Source organism: Salvelinus sp. IW2-2015, linkage group LG2 (genome assembly GCF_002910315.2).
Source record: "Salvelinus sp. IW2-2015 linkage group LG2, ASM291031v2, whole genome shotgun sequence".
Taxonomy (NCBI): Eukaryota; Metazoa; Chordata; class Actinopteri; order Salmoniformes; family Salmonidae; genus Salvelinus; species Salvelinus sp. IW2-2015.
The window spans coordinates 19,669,977-19,676,338 of NC_036839.1; positions in this window are offsets into that span (position 1 = coordinate 19,669,977).

A 6,362-nucleotide genomic window follows, 5' to 3' on the forward strand; every position below is an offset into this window, starting at 1 on the left:
TACTGCCTTGCACACTCCAGCTGATCTAGGGTGTATTGGACAAATTCAGTTTCTATTGGACAAATTCAGGTATGTTTATCCTCGTTTCGTTATGTTAAAAAACGTTTTTCAACAGAATCGGCGGAATGAATGCACCTCTGATCACATGCAAACACAGTTCACTTTCATAGCAGCCACATACAAACAGCATGATCACTTTGCTCATTGTATTCTTTTTCGCATCTACGAGCTCTCCTCCTCTCACCTTTTCCCTTCACATGTGGACCTCATTACACAACACATCAGCTGTCTGTGACCAGGCGAAAAAACCTTTCCAAGCCAAACCATCTTAACCGCTAACTGCTACACACAGCCTACATCATTGTCATCATATTTGCTAACGTCATAGTCAACATAGCTACGATAACTAACGCGGTAGTATAAACCCGCTACAATCATTCAGTGCAGTGTACAGTCAGCAAGCAGTTTAGCAGTTACACCAGTGGGCCCTGGTGGCAATAAATTAATAAAACCAAAAGCTTACCTTGACTTGGAAGAGTTTCAGTGTTGGATAGCCATAGCCAGATAGCTAACATAGCATCCCTCTCTGTTTGAGCCGGGTGTTTGAGTATGCTAAACTAGCTATGTGCATTCACTAGCTAAGTAAGTGAAAGTGAAGTGAAAAAAAACTCAACAAAATATACCTCTATAATCCATATATAATCTCTTGCTTCTCCTTCATTTCTGAATAAATGTATTTACTTAAAACTGTTCAACTATTGTCTTTCTCTCTCTTTGAGTCAACTACTCAACACATTTTATGCACTTCAGTACTAGCTAGCTATAGTTTATGGTTTCAGTACTAGATTTATTCTCTGATCCTTTGATTGGGTGGACAACATGTCAGTTCATGAAACAAGAGCTCTGATAGGAGCTGTCATAATTACTGTATAAGTTTATGGAAGGGGGTGAGAAACATGAGCCTCCTAGGTTTTGTATTGAAGCCAATGTACCTAGAGGAGAATTCCAAGTCTGTTTTATTCAGGTATTTGGTGACGTGAATATATTTAGTATAGTTTTATCTAAAAAGGATAATCATTTAATGTTTCATTATTTTTATGAAATTGACTGTGGAGGATGGTCCTCCCCTTCCTCCTCAGAGGAGCCTCCCTTGGTGCCCTTATTTCCTGCTTAACCCACTGTAATATTTTACATACTTTTGCCTTCGTTTTTGGGCCATTTATTCTTTGTGATCTATCTGGTTGTCTAACACTGACAATAATCCTATCTTTCCTGAGAATATACTAAATCTGTATTTTATCTGAGAATAAAACTATACAGTATCTATAATGAAGGGGTATGAGTATGAAGACTGGTTGGTGGGACACAGAAGGGACATTGGTGTAACAACTCAAAGGAAACAATACCAACTGGGTGTAATCAGAAAAGCATATTTACCCTTTTCACAACTGATCTTTACTGTCGTTCAAAAAAACCTGAGGTCAGCGGAGACTATTTACACTTCCATTATGATCTCCTCCTTGCGTGAGTCAAGAAGCGAACTCCTACGTGAATAGGTTGTATGTCATTCAGTGGTGGAGCATCTGGTTGTGTTTTCAATGTAGACATGTTTACCCATGAGCTCTACCCACAAAGTCAACAGTAGAAACCACTGAATGGTGTGAGAGCCACCAACCAAGCAGATAGTCAGTCCACCACACCCCTTAAACAACGACATCAGTCACGTCTGGCAAAGACTATACGGAAATGGAATACAGAAGTGGCAACCAGATTGTTACAGTATGGGAATAAAACACATATTACATGCCATCTGAGTGGCTTTAGTCTTCACAATTAAATGTTCTTCTGTTGTAAGACCTTTGTCTCAGATCTTCTAATAATAGTAGAAGACCTGAGACAAAAAGGCCTTACACCTTAAGCACATTATGTGCTTAAGGTAATGTACCATTTGACCAATAAATGCTCTTATATCCACTTAAAGCTTGATGTGACTGGTAAAAACACTCAGAACAGAACATTGAAGCCTGCCCAGAGGCTCTGAATCCCATTACCAAGACCGTGTTCATCAAGTCAATCAATGGCCTCAAGACTTCATGTCAACAGGACTCATATGTACCATAGCTACAGGGGCTCTCATCTGTGACAACAGCCCCGACAACAAAATCCAGGGACAGAGACAATGCAACTACTAATGGAGCATGCTAGCTGGCTGTTGTACACAAAGACTCTGGCAATGGCAATACCCCGAGGATGAGTTCCCAGTGCTCTTTTTTTCAGCACTCTGACATATTTTTGTCAGCCATCTTGTGATGTAGTAGTGATGTTGGAGATGTTCTTGCTTGGGGTAGAAGATGCTCTTCAAAGAATAGTAGTACTCTATGATGCCAACAGGTCCATTTCAGGCAGGGAAAATCATGATGAATTACACTCAAGAAGCCAGTCAGGAGAATGTTTTCCACCCCAGTTGACAATGCAACTTGTGGTGGGAAACAAAAAAAAAACTGCGCTTTTCTGATTCAGAATTGAGAGAATTGTATTGCAACCCATGCAAAGGGAGATGTTTTTTTGTCTTTTTCACCTTTGATCTGTTAAGCCTACATTTGAATAACCTTTAACATCATGTCACCTCATCTTAGTCCTTGTTTGTTCTTTCTGAGGTAAATGTAGCACTGTACTGTATTGTTCCGGGCCAGGATACTGTACACCAACCTTTCCTATAGTGAAGAGGCGATTGGAGGAGAATCTCAATTGCATACTCCTCACATCCTCTCTCCTCGCCTCCTTCTCAATACCCTGTGGGTTTTGATGAGGCGAGGAGAAAGGACACGAGGAGTATGCAATTGAGATTCTCCCTGGGGTGTGTTCAGTGATATTTTTGCATTTGCTGCCTATTCCTGCATTTTTTAGTAAGTTGCTGCACTTGACATTTTCAGGAATTTGCACTAAGATGGATTAAAGAGTATGACTAAAATGTGTTTTTGGAAGATATGATGGAGGTACCATTAAAATGAACTCGCAAGCCAGCAATCCTCCAGCGAGGTGTGGTTTCTTATTTAGTCCAAATAACCTATTCATTATAATAGCAACATGAATGAATAATAAGAGGATTTCATAACTTTGCGTATGGCTCCAAATGAGAGTCAGCTTGTTTAAACAGTCTACATGGGCCTAATAAACAAATAAACATACACAGTAAAATTGTTTCTTTATGCCACAAAAACATAATTGACTTGGAATTCAATCCAACTTTTTGGAGGAAAACAATGTTTAAGTGGAGCACTTCGGATAATATTCCAAGTTATAACCATATCCTTTTTTGGGAGTGGGGGGGGGGGGTGTCCCCTATACGGATACATTGGGTCTGACATTGAGACTTACAGTACTTATTCTGTGATGTAACTATGGAAATGTCCAAGCACAGATGAAAGAGATCCGAAAAGCTATAGTCTAAAGTGGTTGACAAGGCTATCAGAGTTGCAAACCCAATGTTCCCCTTATTAAAATGAAGCCATCATAGCATCACACACAGCACCAAGATGCCAGGGGGATGATATAATGAGAGTAGTCTGTAACTGACCTCAAACTAACTCTGACAGCACCTCTAACAATAATAGAGAACACTACACAGCATACTATTTTAGTCACAGCAACAGAAGTGCCAAACCAGTTAGGCCTGTGACTTCAACCAATCCCAAATAAAACACAATGACCCCCAAATCTCACGTTAAAGAATGGTTCATAAAGAACTATTCTATTTCAACTCCATGCCTTCAGAGCAGAGTTTCTCGCAGCAGCCTAGCCCGGGTATCCTCAGTTATTCAGATGTGTTGGAAATAATGACCTCCCAGGGTCAAAGTCACAGCAGTCGCTGTGGAGCARGCTCACTCTGCTCACCCTGTTATTGTGAAGCATCACTCCCATGCTGAGCGGTTCCAAACAGAGGGTTCTAAGGTTAGGGAGAGAGCGAGGGTATGTCTGTGTGACGGGTCATCACATCACAGCAACCTGTAACACTCTCCATTAGTTCCCATGCCTTCTTATGTAAGTACCTTTATACTGTGTGTGGCTTATGGGTGGACAAAATTGGTTGTCATTTCCTTCCAGGCTATTTTGGTACTGCTGAGGGTTATTATGGAAACGTTGTTTAAATTAAGGTATGTTTTCTGGCTTCATGCTATACACAGAGGAATTGCTAGATTACAGTTTAATCAGAGAGTAGAGGTGGTCCCGGACAGGGAGGACATCCCTTCTAGCGAGCGACAACGGACAGACTGTGTCTCATCGCACGTATGACCAGGGTAATGACAGGAAGTGATGAAGCTCCACTTCCTTTCTTACTTCCTTTAATATTTGGTCCCCATGACCTCATAGGACATGCCAGATCCTGACAAATCAGCAGCTCCAGAGAGAGGAAACCACTTCTTACTCCTACACAGAGAGGATTCAACTCATCTGACTTTAAGGGGATATAAATAACCTTGCATGTTTGAGACTCAAAGTCACTTACCCCCATATTGGTTTTAAATATGGCAATATGTGTCTTATGGGTTCCCTGGAATTATGCTTTCTGTTAATGAGCTCTATACATCTTTGATATAAATATTACTTCAAGCCAATTCCTTCCCTCCTTCCCCCCATCCACTCTGGAAATAGAATAGAGGTTCCGAGGGACCTGTGTATCTCTGAAACCAACCAAAATAAAAAATGGAAAAATTAATTTTACATAAGTATTCAGACCCTTTACTTAGTTCTTTGTTGAAGTACCTTTGGCAGTGATTACAGCCTTGGGTCTTCTTGGGTATGATGCTACAAGCTTGGCACAACTGTATTTGGGGAGTTTCTCCCATTCTTCTCTGCAGATCCTCTCAAGCTCTGTKAGGTTGGATGGGKAGCYTCGCTGCACAGCTGTTTTCAGGTCTCTCCAGAGATGTTAGATCGGCTTCAAGCCCGGGCTCTGGCTGGGCCACTCAAGGACATTCAGAGACTTGTCCCAAAGCCACCCCTGGGTTGTCTTTGCTGTGTGCTTAGGGTCGTTGTCCTGTTGGAAGGTGAACCTTCGCCCCAGTCTGAGGTCCTGAGCGCTCTGGAGCAGGTTTTCATTAAGGATCTCTCTGTACTTTGCTCCATTCATCTTTCCCTCGATCCTGACTAGTCTCCCAGTCCCTGGCACTGAAAGCATCCCCAAAGCATGATGCTGTCACCACCATGGATCAGCGTAGGGATGGTGCCAGGTTTCCTCTAGACGTTTGGCATTTAGGCCAAAGTGTTAAATCTTGGTTTCATCAGACCAGAGAATCTTTTTCTCATGGTCTGAGAGTCCTTTAGGTGCCTTTTGGCAAACTCCAAACGGGCTGTCATGTGCCTTGTACTGAGGAGTGGCTTCCATCTGGCCACTCTAGCATAAAGTTCTGATTGATGGAGTGCTGCAGAGATGGTTGTCCTTCTGGAAGGTTCTCCCATCTCTAAAGAGGACCTCTGGAGCTCTGTCAGAGTGACCATCGGGTTCTTGGTCACCTCCCTGACTAAGGTTAACCACAGATGGACTCCAATCAAGTTGTAGAAACATCTCAAGGATGGTCAATGGAAACAGGATGCACCTGAGCTCAATTTCGAGTATCATAACTTACGTAAATAAGGTATTTCTGTTTTAAATTTGTATTACACTTGCAAAAAAAAATTCAACCTGTTTTCATTTTGTCATTATAGGGTATAGTGTGTAGATTAACGAGCAAAACATTTTATTTAATCCATTGTAGAATACGGCTGTAACGTAACAAAATGTGGAAAAAGTGAAGGGGTATTTGGTATTTGGGTATTTTATTAGGATCCCCATTAGCTGTTGCAAAAGCAGCAGCTACTCTTCKTGGGGTCCACACAAAACATGAAACATGACATAATACAGAACATTAATAGACAAGAACAGCTCAAGGACAGAACTAAATACGTAGCCTACATATCAATGCATACACACAAACTATATTGGTCAAATAGGGGAGAGGCGTTGTGCTGTGAGGTGTTGCTTTATCTGTTTTTTGAAACCAGGTTTGCCATTTATTTGAGCAATATGAGATTAAATGGAGTTCCATGCAATAATGGCTCTGTATAATACTGTACGCTTTCTTGAATTTGTTCTTGATTTGGGTACTGTGAAAAGACCCCTGGTGGCATGTCTGGTGGGGTACGTGTGTGTGTCAGAGCTGTGTGTATGTTGACTATGCAAACAATTTGGGATTTTCAACACATTAATGTTTCTTATAAAAAAAGAAGTGATGCAATCAGTCTCTCGACAAATCTTAACCAAGAGAGACTGACAGGCATAGTATTTATATCAGCCCTCTGATTTTGAAGAACAAGACATGCCG